Source organism: Hemicordylus capensis, chromosome 1 (genome assembly GCF_027244095.1).
Source record: "Hemicordylus capensis ecotype Gifberg chromosome 1, rHemCap1.1.pri, whole genome shotgun sequence".
NCBI classification, from domain to species: domain Eukaryota; kingdom Metazoa; phylum Chordata; class Lepidosauria; order Squamata; family Cordylidae; genus Hemicordylus; species Hemicordylus capensis.
This window is the reverse complement of record NC_069657.1, coordinates 66,474,187-66,489,532: the sequence shown is the minus strand read 5'-3', so window position 1 is coordinate 66,489,532 and position 15,346 is coordinate 66,474,187. Positions and strand designations below refer to the sequence as shown.

The following is a 15,346-nucleotide window of genomic DNA, read 5'->3' as shown; positions in this document are numbered from 1 at the left end:
ATATTTTTTTTGTTCAATTTGTTGCAGGGCTTTAAGAAACAACAACAACCCATCTTTGTGAGTACCAGTCCTACGGAGGACAAGAGACTTTTCCTTTGATGTCTATGTAGATCAAGGACAGTTGTGTGACACTTCTGTTGTTACTACAATACATCAGGCACAGAAAAGACTTGTTAGATTTGTGAGAGGGAACTGGGCTTTGTGTTTTGCTGTGTATGTACACACACACACACTCAAGTTGTTTGAAAAGTAATTATGCATGGTTTCTCCAATCCTCAGTCAGATTTGGGGGGGCAGTTTGCTACACCAAGGTGCCTGCAATGTGCAGAAATTGTTGATTCATTTTTCTACAAAGTTGTCTTTTTAGGAGTACACAATATCTTCAAAGAATGGGTAGTTTAAATACATGGTTTAGTTTCTCTCAATGAAAAACTGCTTGGAGTAGGTTTGTGCCCCAAAAGTGACTGGGTTTTCCCATATGGAGTCACTTACCCAAAGCACGTTATCTCAGAAATTAGCAATTTCTGCTAATAGGACTTGCTATGCTTGGGTGTGTTTGACCATATTTTGCTGAGGTGGCCTGTGGGTCAGAGTGCATTCAAAGTTTGTTCACACCAGTTCTGGTGTGCTTGGAAACAAATTGGCCATCGATATCCAACTTTTGCAAAATTTCTGTTAAAAACTCTGGTTGCAGGATGTGAAGCCTGCAACCCGCCTCACGCTTGCCCTCAGGAAAAGTCCATTCACACCTTTTCTGGTGTTCTTCGTAAAGAATGGAACCTGGATTAGCAATTTATCTTACAATAGCCTTCTGATGACCTTTCTATTTCAAGAACACTCATAACAAATTTGCATGATAAATACTTTCAATCTGTAATGTTAATGTTGTATTTATTTGTGTGAACCACCTAGAGCCTCTGGAATCAGGTGGTAACAATAACAACAACAATGTTTAATAAATAGTGGAGTTTTCCCCCAGTTAAGAACAACTGTCACTATTTTCTGATAAGGCATGTGAGTGGGAGATAGTTATCCTATTACAGCAACATTGTGGTGTTATGGGATAAAGAGTTATCCTATGATGATGCTAACGATTATCAATTCATGGACACAAGATTAAATTGCCTCTGGATTTATTTCTGTTCTGATTCATTGAGTGTTGACTGGGGAGGAATGAGAACAAATTATGGGGCACCTCCCAGAGAAAGGTCTAGGGAAGATTTTAATTTTAACCTGTGGGCACATTCATACAAGAGCAGACAATCCTTCCAATCTTTAGGTCCTACATAATGCAAGGTTTTAAAGGGAAGTCCCACTTTGTGAACTATGTTTACAAGAAGTACTGTGTGTGAAACATCTTTCTTGCATGACAGTCAACTATTCTATGATATTCAGGAGAATTGCACCAGATGCTCAGCATTGTAGAACAGACTTGGTCCACTCCCGCCACTCTGGATGCTGCATCTGGCTGCACCTTTGTTCTTTGGCACTCTTTGTCAGCATATATCTGCTTCTGAATGTATAACTTTAGAAATACAAGTGTGTTTGCTTGTTAGGAATTGTTCATCACTGATTCATCGCTGAATGATGTTACTTGCATCTGTATCACAGAAAAGATGAAAGAGGCACGCTTTATTGCATCTTAGAAACCTTTTTGTTTTACTGTTAAACCAAAATATTCTCCTTTTATGTCAGCATATTTGTATTCCACATCTTTTTACAATTACTTAAAATGGACATGTTATAAATATTGTTTCCAATCAGATGGGAAAATAATGAAAGCACAATCAAGCAGCAATTAAAAGGCATCACTCCTTTCCCATCACTGTCAACGTCAAGCCAAGAATTCAGCCACAAGCCACACAGGGTATGATGTGGTGCGTTATGAAAGTTGCCAGATCTTCTTACTCAGCAAACCTGGCTGACTGGGCTTCACATGCAATTCTGAATGTGCATGATGAATCCACACAACTATACATAGCTTTGGTACAGATAGGGGTGAATTTATGTATTTATTTGTCACATTTTTATACTGTCCCATGTACACATCTCTGGGCGGTTGACAAAACCTTAAAAAAAAATTGATTGATTGATTGAGTGAGTGAGTGAGTGCCGTCAAGTCAGTGTTGACTCTTAGCGACCACATAGATAGATTCTCTCCAGGATGATCTGTCTTCAACTTGGCCTTTAAGGTCTCTCAGTGGTGCATTCATTGCTGCCATAATCAAGTCCATTCACCTTTGTGCTGGTCGTCCTCTTCTTCTCTTTCCTTCAACCTTCTCCAGTATTATGGACTTCTCATGGGAGCTGAGTTTTCGCATAATGTATCCAAAGTATGCTAGTTTGAGTCTGGTCATTTGCGCCTCTAGTGAAAATTCTGGATTGATTTGTTCTATGATCCATTTGATTCTTTTCCTGGTTGTCCATGGTATCCTCAAAAGTCTTCTCCAGCTCCAAAATGCTGGAGGCTCCCTCAAGGCTCCATTCTGTCACCAATGCTTTTTAATATCTACATGAAACAGCTGGGTGAGGTCATCAGGAGATTTGGTGCTGGGTGCTATCAGAATGCTGATGACACCCAAATCTACTTTTCCTTTTCATCTTCAGGAAATGGTACTCATTCTCTCAATGCCTGCCTACAGGCCATAACGGGCTGGATGAGGGATAACAAATTGAAGCTGAATCCAAGCAAGATGTAGGTGCTCATTGTGGGGGCTCAGAATCTGAGGAGTGTGTTAGATCTTCCTGTGCTGGATGGGGTTACACTTCCCCAGAAGGATGCAGGTGCGCAGCTTGGGAGTACTCCTGGACCCAGGCCTCACCCTGGTATCTCAGGTGGAGGCCATGGCCAGGAGTGCTTTCTATCAGCTTCAGCTGATTCAACAGCTGCGCCCATTCCTTGAAGAGGATGACCTCAAAACAGTGGTGCATCAGCTGGTAACCTCCCAGCTTGACTATTGCAATGCACTCTACATGGGGCTGCCTTTGTACATAGTCTGGAAACTTCAGTTAGTTCAGAATGAAAACCCTTGTAAACCAGGGCATTTTCCAGACTAGCTGCCCAACAGCAGCAAAATGCTTCCTTTCAGGTAAGTCGCATTCAAAGCATAAACAGCAGCGGGAGCAGTCTCGCAGAAACTAACAATCTCCCAAAACAACAACTTTCTTATGCCAGATATACGAGGTTCTAGCTCTATATTGCAGTGATTAAATTTGAAACAAGGCATTGGAAATGTGAACAGCACCCTGCTGTCCATGTAGGGACTGTGGTGTCACAACACAGGAAGTGTAGAAGCACACTTCCAAGATACACCGTGACACCGTTGCAGGGTCTAATCTGGAAAAATGCCCAGGCCAAATCTTTACAGTTTAAAAACAGTTTAAAAACCCTGGAAGGCCAGGCCAAACAGATAGGTCTTAAGGACTTTCCTGAAGGCCAACAATGAACTCAAATTATGGATTTCTGCCAAGAGTGCATTCCACAGCCCAGGAGCAACTAAAGAGAAGGCCCGCCTCCGAGTCACCACCAGATGTGCTGGTGGTGGTAACTGAACTCCAGAGTATTTTGTACTTGGACTCTACTTTAATCATGCCTTCACCATTTATAACTTCCTCAGGACTCCACTTTTCATCTCACTGGCTTGTTGTTATTGTTGTTGTTTTGTAAAAACATTTGCTTCCCACCCTTTGATTATACTTTCCAAAGTGACAAACATTATTATCAAAATCAGGTTGTATTCTGTACTTGCATTTTCTCTCTTAGGTGTGCTTTTTTGAAGTCACTTTGAAATCTTTCCCTCTCCTTGGGAAAAGATACATTTTGTTCACAAGTCTACATTGTAAGTAAACTGATCAGGTAGGAATATCAATTCATACAACTGTCGTTTGTACCTGATGTTGTTGGGAATGTATGGTATCATCTGGAGTCATTACACATACAACATGTGCAACTGGAGTTGGATCAGGGTCATCATGACTTGTAGGACCCATGTTCAGCAGCAGATACCAAGCAAAAGGTATGGGAAACCCTGTTAACCTGGATGTGTGTGTTGGGATCACCTGGAAGCAGTTAAGTATAATGGGAAGTGGTAAACCACTGTAGACTGGATCCATGTTAATGCTGGTTGATGAGAGGGGTATGAAATGCTCTAAATACTGAGACTGTTATTCAGTGTTTGCCTTTGGGGTGGGAAAGGGATGGGCACCATTATAAATCCACAGTTTGCAGGCCCCTACTTGAGAAATCAAGTACTTGCATAGATTCAATGCTGGCCTTTCTACAACTCTGTAGAGTTATGGTTATTGAATGAGTAACTGCCAAAATCTTCAGGTACATGTGGATGATTCTTAGGGCCCTATCAGGCTGACATTTGACCTTTGACTCGCACTGAAATTGCATTTGCAGCTTTTGGTAAATGACAGTCCCTGCAGACTGACAGATGAAATTGTATCCTATTGATCTTTCTTCCTTTCTTCCTTTCTTTCTTTTCTTGGTTGATTGATTGATTGATTACATTTATATACCACCCCATCCAAATGGTTCTGGGTGGTGCACAGCAGCAAAACTAAAACCCATGAATCAGTCCTTTAAAAATAATTATTACAAAACAATTTAAGAACAGTATAAAACCATTAACATTTAAAACATTTAAAACCCTGGAAGGCCTGGAAGGGCAAACATATAGGTTTTAAGGACTCTCTTGAAGGCCAAGAATGAACTCAAATTACAGATTTCTGCCAGGAGTGTATCCACAGCCCAGGAGCAGCTACAGAGAAGGCCCGCCTCTGAGTCGCCACCAGACATACCGGTGGTAACTGGAGATGGACATCCTCAGATGACCTTGAGTGGTGGGGATCATGCAGAAGAAGGCGCTCTTTAAGGTAACCCGGGCCCAAGCCTTTCAGGGATTTAAAGGTAATGACCAGCACTTTGTATTTTGACTGGAAACATATTGGCAGCCAGTGCAACTGTTTTAAAACAGGCGTAATATGGTCTCTCTGCGTTACCCCAGAGACGAGTCTGGCTGCCACATTTTGAACTAACTGAAGTTTCCAAATTATGTTTGAAGGCATCCCCACATAGAGTGCATTGCAGTAGTCAAGCCTGGAGGTTACTAGCTGATGCACCATTGTTTCATCATCTTCAAGGAATGGACATAAAATTAGCCAAAGCTGGTAGAAAGCACTGCTGGCCATAGCCTCCATCTGAGATACTAGGGTGAGTCCTGGGTCCTGGAGTACTCTCAAGATTCCTTCCGGAATCCTTCCTTCCTGTTCCTTCCAGAAAAGCCTTGATACCATTGATCATGGTGTCATGATAGTTTTCCACTTGTCTTCAGTTGACCTCCTGTTCTGCGGGAGAAACATGGCCATCAGTCTTCCTTCCAGTTCTCCTCCTTGGCCCCCTCTCCTGTCCCTTTAAATAGTCTCTGGCACTGATGCACCTGCCAAAGTGACTCACCTATTTCCAGTGTGAAGTCTCATGAGACCTCCTTGAATAGCCTTGTATTTGAGATTAATGGGTGGCCCCTCAGATGCAAGAATCAGAGATTGATTGAAATGCAAAATAAACTACACATATTTTTAGGCTACTTTCTGAAGGGAAGAAGACTTCTGAAATCACCATGTCCATATGTGCATGTCCCCTCTAATAACCTTTGTGTTTGTGGACCAATACAAATCAAATTCACAGCACTTCGGAGGAGATCCTCAGGATATCAATGTGGGTATTTTTTGCCAGTCCATATTGGTTCAAGGTGGCAGCGACTCAAACCAGTGGTGCACCTAGGCAATTTTGCAGCCCAAAACCTAAAGGGCTTTGGAGGCCCCCCCGCCTTTAGGGAAAGTGCAAAAGCTTTTCTTTTCTTTTTTTAAGAAAAAGAAAAAAATCTGAACTGACGCACTTTGCCTGCCATGCCCACCACTCTCCTGTCCCTGGAGGCCTCCTCCAAATATTCTGGAGGAGGGGCTCTCTGTAGTCCACTGCCACACCTGTCCCCGCCATGCCAATCTCCTCTTGTATGTTGTGTGAGCAGCCAGGGATGGGGGCTGAGAGCTGAGTGCTGAGCAGGCCTATGTGGTGGCGGCTGCTAAGCCATAGGTCCCAGGCTAATCCTGGCCAGGCCTGCTGGAGGCCTGAGCATGCAAGCCACTTCCAGGCACCTGCAGAGTGTGACTTGCAAATGTTGCAAGCCTGACATTGCAACCAGGCCCAGCCTGGGATCTATGGCTTAGCAGCTGCCACAGAGGCCCACTTGGCTCTCAGCCCCCATCCTGAGATCAGTGTGGCAGGGGTGACGGGGGCAGTAGTGGTGACGGGGGCAGTAGTGGGGACGAGGGCATTGGTGGGCTGCAGGGCCCTCCTCCAGGACATTTGGAGGTCTCCTTCTGGTGCTGAGGACTGGACTTAATCCTGGAAGTCCAATCCAAAGAGTGCCACTGTACATGCGTACCTTGAATCTAGCCTGGAAGTGGACTGGTAACTAATGAAGCTGCCACACGAAGGGTGTGACACTTATGAAGTGTCTTGCACCCACAAGCATCCTTGCAGCAGTATTCTAGACCAGCGGAGGCTTCCGAGAGGAGAGCTGGTCTTGTGGTAGCAAGCATGAGTTAGCTAAGCAGGGTCCACCTTGGATGCATATGAATGGGAGACACCAGGGAGACCGTGGATGCTCTGAACCTGGGCTTGGACTGGATGGCTGTTCTGGAGACTTGATGTGTGAGCACTGTAAGCTATTCCCCTAATGGGATGGAGCTGCTCTGGGAAGATTCCAAGTTCCCTCCCTGGCATCTCTAAGATAGGGCTGAGAGAGATTCCTGCAGCCTTGGAGAAGCTGCTGCCAATATGTGTAGACAATACTGAGCTAGATGGACCTATGGTCTGACTCAGTATATGGCAGCTTCCTGTTCCGAATCATCTTCAAGAGCAGCCTCATGTACAGCGCATTGCAGTAGCCAATCTGTATGTTACCAAAACATGTGTGACTAAGGTCAGGTCTGACTTCTCCAAATAGGGTCTCAGCTGGCGTCACAGCCATAGCTGGTAAAAGGCACTTCTGCACACCGCTGTCACCTGCGCCTCCAAGGACAGCATTGGGTCCAGGAGCACCACCAATCTGTGGACTTTGTTTTTCAGAGGGAGTGTGACCCCTTCCAAGACCAGATTTGTCTCATTACTGGGATGGTCAGTTCTACCAACCCAGAGCACTTCCATCTTATCTGGATTAAGTTTCAGCTTGTTTGCCCCCACCCAGTCCAGAACAGCCTCCAAGCCCTGGTTCAGAGCAGCCACTGATTCCCTGGTGTTTGTTGACTTAAAATATAGGTAGAGCTGGTTGTCATCAGCACATTAATGGCACCGCAGCCCAGATCTACGGATAACCTCTCCTAGGGGTTTCATGTAGATTATTATTATTTATTATTTATTGAATTTTTCGTGTGGCCCTTCCAAAATGGCTCAGATGTTATGGGGGACAGAATAGATCCTTTGTAGTACCCCATAGTCCAAAAGCTAATGGGTGAAACAGGCATCCCCCAGCATCACCTTTTGAGTACAACCCTCCAGGTAGGAGCAGAGCCACCATATAACTGTGCCCCCAAGCCTCAACCTGGAGAGAAGTCCCAGAAGGACACTATGGTTGATCAACTTGATAGTATCAAAAGCAGCTGAGAGGTCCAGGAGAATCAACAGAGTCACGCTCACTCTATCTCCTGGCGTAGGTTATCCACCAGGGCAACCAAGGCAAGTCCCATATCCAAGTTTCGGTCCCATATCCAAGGCAGAAGCCAGATTGGAAAGGATCTGATTCACCCAGAGCAGTCTGGAGCTGAGATGCTACAGTGCTCTCCTCCAATACCTTGCCCAAGTTTGAAACTGGTTGAAAGTTATTTAAGTCATCTGAGTCCAATGAGGGCCTTTTTAGGAGGGGCCTAATGACTGCCTCCTTCAGGCAAGGGGGCATCATCCCCTGATTTGGAGAGGTATTCACCATCCCCAACACCCATAGACCTAACCCCTCACTAGAAGCCTCCTTCATGTCCCGCAAACAGGCAGAGGGGTGCTGGCTAAGTGGAGATTCTCCATGCATATGGAGGCAGGCTGCTGCTGCTGCTCCCCATTCCTAACAATCAGCTGTTCGGTGGGTGGGGCTTGCAGAGGTCTCTGCCTCCTGGAAACCTAAAGGAGAGAGAGCAACCTCCTCTTGTGCATGCCTTATGCCCTCCCACCACTGCCTCTGCCTCATCAGTGTGCTGTGCCTGGCTGTCCTCAGAGTCATTCTCCATGAAGCCTCAAAAGTGTGTGATGGACTATAGGGCTTCTGTGGCTGCTCTGCCCCATTTGTATATTTCCTGATGGCTTGGCCAATCTAATTAACAACATCATCATCATCAACAACAACAACAACAACAATAACCGCCAGTGAGGCACTACCTTGGCATGGTTGTGGGGCTTGCATGCTCTGTGCAAGGTGAGAGCTATGCCAGAGGTCCAACCATACTGGACAGGTCTCACTAGAGGAGTCAGACGAAGAGTGCCTCTCCCATCAACAATATGGTGAGATGTAACTTTAATAAATCTATACTGGATCGGTCATCACCCGGGTCAACAAGGACCATGCCAGGTGCTGGAGTCCCTGGACATCTGGTGGCAAGTGGGCTACAGGACTCAGGATCTTCAGTTGAGCAACCAGGGCTGGAGAGTGAAGGGTTACTGGAAGAAACGTTACTTAACCGGAAGAAATATACGAAAAATGCCAACAAGGAAATAATGATCTGCTATTACAAGTCTAGTCCAACTAGAAGAGGTTATTTAAAAAGAATGTACCAAATTTGGAAAGAGAAGCATCCAGGTACAGAAATCACAGAACAAAGGCTAGCAGACCAGAGCAGATTCATAATAAGAAATAAAGTATCCACAGAAGTTGAGCTGGAGGAACTGCAAAGAGCAACACAGGCTCAAGATATAGAAGAAGAATTACCACCAACTGAAGAAGTTCCTCAGGTGCAAGTGGAGGAGGAGGTGTTGGAAACCGAGGATGCCACTGTTGCTGAACTGTTTCAAAATCAAAACCAGGCAACCTCCCCTTTGCCTTCACCTCAAAAACCCAAATGACGTTTAACAGAAAAGCAACAAGAACTAAAGCAAAAAATAACTGAGCACATGAACCAAACAACCACCAGAGTTTGACTTCCAGCTCTAAAAACAGTTGCCAAAAAACAACTTGCTCAAGCATTAAAAGATATAAATGCTGAACTTGCAGAAATAACAACAAATAATTTGCAAGAAACAAACCAACTAATGTACAGTGCAGCAACAATAACAACACAAGAGCTTGGATATAAGATCAGTGGACCTGTAAAAAAAGAAAGTAGTACATCACCTAAATGGAAGATTAGATTCGAAAATAAAATCTCCAGGCTTAGATCAGATGCTAGTAAATTGAAAGATATGAAAGACAAGAAGCTGAAGAATGGAAACACCAAACAGTATCTGATCCAAAAATACCACCTAGATTCAAGGAAAATTAGAGAAGTCCTGGAAATAATAAAGCAGCAAATAACAGCAGTGTCAAAGAAGATTAGCAGATACGAAGCCAGAATTACACAACATGGGCAGAATCTCCAATTCCTGTCGAATCAGAGACGTTTCTACCAAAGCATAGAAGGAGAAACTGCAAGAAACGTAGAAACACCAAATAAAGAAGAAACAGTGCAATTCTGGGGGAAATGATGGGACAATCCAATAGATTATAATAAAAAAGCAGGCTGGGTGAAAGAGGTCGAAAAATGTAACCAACAAATGCAAGATCTAATAATAACACCAGAATTAATAAGTGAAAGTGCAAAGAAAATTAAAAATCGGATTGCACCAGACAACGATGAACTGCATGGCTTTTGGCTTAAACACCTAACAAGCCTTCTTAAACAACCATCAAAACAGTTCAATCACATTTTGCAAGGAGGTGATATTGAAAAATGGCTAACAACTGGGAAAACTCATCTCATCATGAAAGACCCAGCAAAAGGTGCAGTTCCAAGTAATTATAGACCGATAACCTGTCTGCCAACCATGTTCAAGTTATTAACTGGAATAATAGCAGATAAAGTAATGCAGCACTTATTAACAAACAAACAACTTCCAGTTGAACAGAAAGGAAATTGTCCGAACAAAAGACCAGCTGCTGATTGACAAAATGATTTTAGAAAATTGCAAGAGAAGAAAAACAAATCTAAGTGTTGCATGGATTGACTACAAGAAAGCCTTCGACTCATTGCCTCACACATGGATACTAAAATGTTTAGAAACAACTGGTGTCAGCAAAAACATTCAGATATTTATTTAAAAAGCAATAAGCATGTGGAGTACACAGCTAACAATCAATGGCGAGATGCTTGGACAGGTTAGCATTAGAAGAGGTATTTTCCAAGGGGACTCACTATCCCCTCTGTTGTTTGTAATCGCCATGACTCCACTTTCACAAATACTAAACAAAACAGGCCTCTGATACCAAACATCTAAAACATCAAGTCAAATCAACCATCTGCTGTACATGGACGATCTGAAGTTGTATGGAAAGTCCCAGTCAGAAATCGAATCACTGCTAAACACTGTCCGCATATTCAGTAGCGATATAGCAATGGAGTTTGAACTAGACAAGTGTGCTTCATTAATAATGAACAGAGGGAAGATAAGAAAAACAGAAGGAATAGAACTGCTCAATGGAAGCAAGATCAAGAACCTGGAAGAGAAAGAACAGTATAAATACTTGGGCATTCTCCAGGCTGATAACATTGCACACACTGAAGTTAAAAGAAATATTGGAAGTGAATACATCAGGAGAGTTAGAAAAAATCCTGAAGTCCAAACTCAATGGTGGGAACACCATACAAGCCATAAACACCTGGGCTATACCTGTTATCAGATACACTGCAGGAATAATAGACTGGACCCAGGCAGAGCTAGAGATGCTAGATCGTAAGACCAGGAAAATCATGACCATCAATCATGCTCTGCACCCCTGCAGTGATGTCGATAGGCTATACCTCCCTCGCAGCTCAGGTGGAAGAGGAATGCTGCAAGTCCATCAAACAGCAGAGGAGGAGAAAAGAGGCCTTGAAGAATATATAAGGGACAGTGAAGAAGATGCACTTCAAATGGTCAATAACAAGAAACTATTCAACACCAATGAAACAAAGCAGGCCTACAAGAAAGAACAAGTCAAGAACCGAGCAGAAAAATGGAAAATTAAGCCACTGCATGGTCAATATTTACACAATATAAGTGGAAAATCAAGCATCACTAAGACCTGGCAATGGCTTAGGAATGGCAACTTGAAGAAAGAAACGGAGGGTTTAATACTGGCTGAGCAAGGACCGGCACTAAGAACAAATGCAATAAGAGCAAAAGTAGAAAAGTCAACAACAAACAGCAAGTGCCGCCTTTGTAAAGAAGCAGATGAAACAGTGGTCCACCTAATCAGCTGTTGTAAAAAGATCGCACAGACTGACTACAAAGGCATGACAAGGTAGCAGGGATGATACACTGGAACATCTGCAAAAAATACAAGCTACCTGTTACCAAACATTGTTGGGACCATAAAATTGAAACAGTTGTAGAAAACGAAGATGCAAAAATATTATGGGACTTCTGACTACAAACAGACAAAGATCTGCCACACAATACACCAGATATAACTGTAGTCAAGAAGATAGAAAAACAGGTTACAATAATTGACATAGCAATACCAGGGGATAACAGAACAGAAGAAAAAGAAATAGAAAAAATCTCAAAATACAAAGATCTACAAATTGAAATTGAAAGGCTGTGGCAGAAAAAGGTCAAAATAATCCCAGTGGTAACTGGCCCCCTAGGTGCAATTCCAAAACAACTTGAAGAGCACCTCAACACCATAGGGGCCACAGAAATCACCATCAGCCAATTACAAAAAGCAATTTTACTGGGAACAGCCTATATTCTGCGACGATATCTATAACAACTGACAATAAAATTCAGCCATCCCAGGTCTTTGGGAAGGACTCGCTGTCTGGATAAAACAAACCAGTCAATAACACCTGTCTGACTGTGTAAACAATAATAATAATATTGTGGGAGGGCTCTGTATATGTAATTGTGAAAAGGATTGATCAATCCATTTATTTTTAATACTTTTTTTGAAAAAAATTAAGTCATCTGAGTCCAATGAGGACCTTTTTAGGAGTGGCTAAATGCTCTGCATAGAGCAACATCCTAAAGGTGCCATTTGCTTGTGGCAACTAGAATCATTTTTCAAATGTTTTTTTCATTCTATCACTCTGAAATTCTAGATCCCTCCTCTAAAAGTTGTTCCCTGCATTTTAAGGGGAGGCCTGGAACAACTATCTTTCTCTATCATTGTTGCTGGAGCACAAGTACCATCATCTTCAAGTTCAAAAACCTGTGGCCAGGACTGATGGGATCTGTATTGGAACTACTTCTGCCTTGCCATTACACCTGTTATTGCACCGATTATTAATTGTAACAATGAATGCAAGAGTAGTTTGTGGCCAAGATGGATGGTGAGCTAATTGTGCATTACATAAGAGCACAAGAATAGCCCTGCTGGATCAGGCACAAGACCCATCTATTCCTGCATCTTGTTTCACACAGCGGCTCACTAGATGCCTCTGGGGAGCCCACAGGTAAGAGGAGAGGGCATGTCTCTTGCTGTTGCTCTCCTGCAACTGGTATTAAGAAGCATCATGCTGGAGGTGGCCAACAGCCATCAGACTAGTCGCCATTGATAAACCTGTCCTCCATTAATTTGTCTAAGCTCCTTTTAAAGCCGTCCAAGCTGGTAGCCATCACCACATCTCATGGCAAGGAATTCCATAGATTAATTATATGCTGTGTGAAAAAGTACTTCCTCTTGCTGGTCCTAAATTTCCCAACCTTCAGTTTCATGGGATGACCTCTAGTGTAGGCTCTAGTGTTGTGTTTGTGAGAGAGAAATTTCTCTCTGTCTACCATCTACCTTCCATGCATAATTTTATACACCTCAATCATGCCTCCCCTTAGTCGCCTCTTTCCCAAGGTAAAGAACCCGATGCTGTAGCCTAGCCTCATAAGGAAGGTGCTCCAGGTTCCTGATCATCTTGGTTGCCCAAGTATTGGGTTGCTTAACATCGAACTCTGTTAAGATAACAGCTTGGAAATAACTGTCCATAAGAGCTGTTCTCCCTGCAACTTGTTAAGCTTAGGTGTACAGGCATACTCACCAGATATTTCTTCTTGCTGCAATTGGCGCTTTTCTGAAATGTTGTCTGAACCATCACCTCCTTCATCGAGCAAAGGTGTAGGTGGGAAACCCAGAAAAAGTGATTTCATTGCCTGTCTGGGAAAACATGTCAGTCAGGGAATGAGAGAACTGTTCTTCCAACTAGCTTGTGTCCTATGCTTGCTCCAGGAAACTGCTTGTGCCGAATGGGACACCCTGCACAAACTCCTGCTCTAGCAGGGAACCTTGGCTGTCCTCTTGCACATATTGGGTGGTCGCTAGGTATTCAAGGGCCTCAATTTGTTTCTCATCTTCCTCCTTAGAGCCTATGGCATACAGTGCAGACTGAAGTGTCTTTCCCTGGGCATCCAGAACCTGGACAAGCACAGGTGCACTGCTCACTCTGCCTTCCCAGGAAGCTTCAGTCTTCCCTGGGAGCAGCTACACAAGTGTGCTCCAAGGGAATGGGAGGTCTGTGTAACTAGCTTGCCACCCCAGAGCAACCTGCAATCTCTGTGGCCTGAGTCTAGGCATGTGCACAAAAACGGGTTTTGTGGTTCGGTTCTAAGAACTGAATTTGAACCGGCTCTATCGGTTCTGGTTCTAAACTGTTCTAAACTGGCCTGTGGTTCGGTTCTAATTAGAACCCCCATAGAACCACGGGCACACCACAAACCTAACTACAAACCGCAAGCCTCACCTAACCAAGACAAGAAGGCACAATCCAAACTAACAAGAAGTAACCACAGAAGATTGCAAGCCTGCTGGAGCAAGCCACAAACCAAACAAGCAGACACTACAAACACACTGCAAACCACAAAGCCACTAATATCACCAAGTAACACAAACTACAGAAAAGGCATTTAGACAGGTGTTTCAGAAAAAGCAAGCCCAAAAAAAAGCATTTAAAAAGCAGCTGTTATAAACAAGAAAGCAATTCTTTAAAATGACATTTTAGACATTTTGAGATGTCTAGGATTGAGAAGACCCAAGTTCAAATCCCTATTCAGCCACGAAACTTGCTGGGTGAATCTGGGCCAGTCACTTCTCTCTCAGCCCAACCGACCTCACAGCGTTGTTGTGAGGATAAACATAACCATGTACACCACTCTGGGCTCCTTGGAGGAAGAGTGGGATATAATGCAATGTAAAAATAAAATTAATATAAATAAATAAATTGGAAGCAATTAATTAAGCACATTGTATTACAGCCAGCCAGGAAATAAAAAACTTTAAAATATTGGTGTGTGTGTGTGTTTTGTTTGTTTGTTTGTTTGTTTGTTTGTTTGTTTAAATAAAATTAAAGCCCTCTCCCCCGAGCAGGCAATGTGCTTTCAAATAGGAAGCAATTAATTAAGAACACTACATTACAGCCAGCCAGGAAAATAAAATAAAATACTAAAATGGAAAAACTGAAAGAGGGGGAAGCAGGAGTCAGTCAAACCTATCTGTGGAGACCACCACAAGCAAGAGAAGTTTGCCTTACCAATTTCCAAAGATGCAGCAGCAATTTCCAAAGAAGCAGCAGTAGTATTGGCTCCTCAGTCAGCAGAAAAACAAGCAGCAGGAAAAAAAGAGATTCCAAGCCATGAGGTCTTTGAATAACCCTCCTGGGGCACACATATACCCTGTTCCTTCCCCCGGCCAATAGGGTGGCAGATGTCCCTGAGTGACACACTGCCAAAGCCACTCAAACAGCCAGACACATCTGGCCAATCAGGGGATCAGCACAGCCAATCGTACAAAGTGACACCAGACTCACAAAATGGATGAAGATCTTTCTTATACTCAAAATGGAGGCTCGAGCCTCCCAAGCCAGTTAGAACCAGCTCTAATAGAGCCAGGCTTGGTCCGGTTCAACCTAGAACAGGCTCTATTTTATATTTTGGAGTTCAGGCTTGACCTAGAGCCATCAAACTAGGGGTGGGGGTGGAGTTTGATCTAGAACTGGTTTTAGATGGTTCGCACACCCCCTACCCTAGCCTGCAACATTGAAATATTGCATCTTGTACCATGGCTCAACTCCCGACATTATGTTGTGGGTGGCCACCTCCTTGAATTTCTTCTACAGAAACTGCAGTCTTCCTGCT

At 43.5% G+C, this 15,346-nt stretch overlaps 1 long non-coding RNA gene across 1 annotated transcript; it reads right to left on the bottom strand.

Moving 5' to 3' along the window:
- Nucleotides 1-596: 596 nt before the first annotated feature.
- Nucleotides 597-15,173, bottom strand: LOC128339691 (uncharacterized). The gene is made up of 3 exons (XR_008313170.1): nt 14,743-15,173; nt 13,258-13,373; nt 597-1,600 (listed from the first exon to the last, which is right to left on the bottom strand). It is a non-coding gene; the product is annotated as an uncharacterized LOC128339691 (long non-coding RNA).
- Between the last annotated feature and the right edge of the window lie 173 nt (nt 15,174-15,346).